This window comes from Schistocerca gregaria, chromosome X (genome assembly GCF_023897955.1).
Source record: "Schistocerca gregaria isolate iqSchGreg1 chromosome X, iqSchGreg1.2, whole genome shotgun sequence".
NCBI classification, from domain to species: domain Eukaryota; kingdom Metazoa; phylum Arthropoda; class Insecta; order Orthoptera; family Acrididae; genus Schistocerca; species Schistocerca gregaria.
Window position 1 is genome coordinate 319,801,649 of NC_064931.1, and position 2,469 is coordinate 319,804,117.

The window sequence follows — 2,469 nt, forward strand, 5'->3', positions numbered from 1 at the left end:
GTGTTGGAAGATTCAATCACCGTCCTCGAATTGACCTTCAGCACTAGGAAACCAGGATATGCTTAAAATTGAAATGTAATTCTGTGCTGTGTTAGTGCCACGCAAAACAACAGGGGGTGCAAGCCCCCTCCATGAAAAACACGACAACATCATAACACCACCGCCTCCGAATTTTACTGTTGGCTTTACACACGCAGGCAGATAACATGCTGGGCATTCGCAATACCCTCACTCTGTCATCGGATCGCCACATTGTGTACCGTTGTTGTCACTCCACACAACGTTTTTTCACTCTTCAATCGTCCAGTGCTGACACTTCTTACATCAAGCGAGGAATCGTTTGGCATTTACCAGAGTCACGTGTGCCTTATGAGCAGCCGCTCGACCATGAAATCCAAGTTTTCTCACCTCCCGCCTAACTGTCATAGCACTTGCAGTGGATCCTGAGGCAGTTTGGAGTTACAGTGTGATGGTCTGGATAGATGTGTGCCTACTACACATTACATCCCACTTCAACTGTCGGCGGTCTCTGTCAGTCAACAGACGAGGTCGGCCTGTACGCCTCTGTCCTGTACGTGTCCTTTCACGTTTCCGCATCACTACCACATCGTAGACGGTGTGCTTGAGGATGTTTAGGAGTGTGGAAAATTCGGGAACACACGAATGACACAGGTGAAACCCTATCACCTGACCACGTTCGAAGTCCGTGAGTTCCGAGGAGCGCCCCATTATGGTCTCTCACGATGTCTACTGACTACTGAGGTCACAGTGCGCGTTGTAGCCGCGCGGTCTCAGGCGACTTGTCGCTGTCCGGTCGGCTCCTCCCGTCGGAGGTTCGAGTCCTCCCTCGGGCATGGGTATGTATGTTGTCCTTAACGTAAGTTAGTTCAAGTCAGATTAAGTAGTGCGTAAGGTTGGGGACCGATGACCCAAGCAGTTTAGTCCCAGAAGACCTTACCACAAACGTCCAAAAACTACTGAGGTCGCTGATATGGAGTACGTGGCTGGTTGGTTGGTTCGTGGGGGTTGAAGGGATCAAGGGACCAGGAATACGTAGTAGCATGTGGCTGCACAATGCATCTATTGTGAAAAAGTATTTTGTTTTTGGGGGAGGGGGGTGTTTGGATACTTTTTATTACTTTGTGTATGGCCCGTGACGCACCACAGTGGCCTTGGGGGCGGTTTTGGATAACACAGTTTTGCCATGCACGGTATGCTTTAACAACTACTCCACGAGCACAATTTACGTACCACCATTTGAGAAATGCTTCCACTCTTCACCCGGAAGCCGATGGTCATGCCCTGTTGGACGTCAAATAATGCTTTCCAATTATGGCAACGACTGAACTGTTTCCCGCTCCCCCCCCCCCCCCCCCCAATTTCCGACTCGCTCTATATATCCTCCACTGGTAGTGCTGTCTCCATCCGTCTTGTAGTGGTTCTTGCATGCTGACATGAAAAATGGGCAGTGGTCACAATAATGTAACTGGGCCTGACCTTAATGGCTGGAAGTAGTGCCTTAGTGGGTACGGCGCTGTTGACTGCTTTTGCACCAAGTCCCCTTTACTTGGTACACGGAGAATTCGTAAAAATTTTACCACACTTGTTTCTATTCGCGTTTAGGTTTCTTCGACTCAATCGTTTTTACGACGTGCTTAGGTTGGTAATTGAGTGAAAGAAGTATTCTCTTCGTAGGAAATATTTCGCTACGTATTTTTACCTATACGGGATATCTGTTATGTTGCAGCACCTTCCTGGGACTGTGGTCGGTACGAGTTTAACAGAGCGGTTGTCCAACTCTTGAGGTTTTCGCCGTGCCACTCATTCGGCGGATCAGCAGAGCCGCACATTTCCTCTGCAACGTCGATCGGGCCGACTCCACCGTCCACGCCTAGTGTTTGCGTTGTGCGCTGCACTCTGAATATTTCGTGACGCTGGAGCAGGCAATAAACTGTCTCTTTCACGGCCCTCCCGGGCCGCCGAAGTGGCAGGTAAGTACTCTACCAAAGCACCATTCCGCCTACAGAAAAGTCGATCGTAATTTAAGGTATAAAGACACTCGGAAAAATTTGAAATCGGTTTTCTCGAAAACTGTTAAGGGTTACGTCGGACTGCTTGGTGAAATTGATATTTGAGTTCTGAACGTTGCAAACCAACAATATAAAGTGTTATAAAACTACCATTGCAGTGTGGTCTCCTTGTAAGCCATAAACGGGGAACACGAATCTCCAATTTTGCACCACAATTAAACAAGCAATAGTCAAATCCATTAATAAAAATATGTATTGGATAACAATAAACAAGAATATCATTAAAAGCAGAATTAAACTCCTTGAATTAGTCCACAATCGTTATAAGGTTTTATGACTAATAAAGTCTAAATCACTTAATGTATCTTCATTTATTACAAGGTTTTGGCCACTGTTGCATTAGACAGGATATCCGAACTCGTAAAGCCAAGTTGTTTGT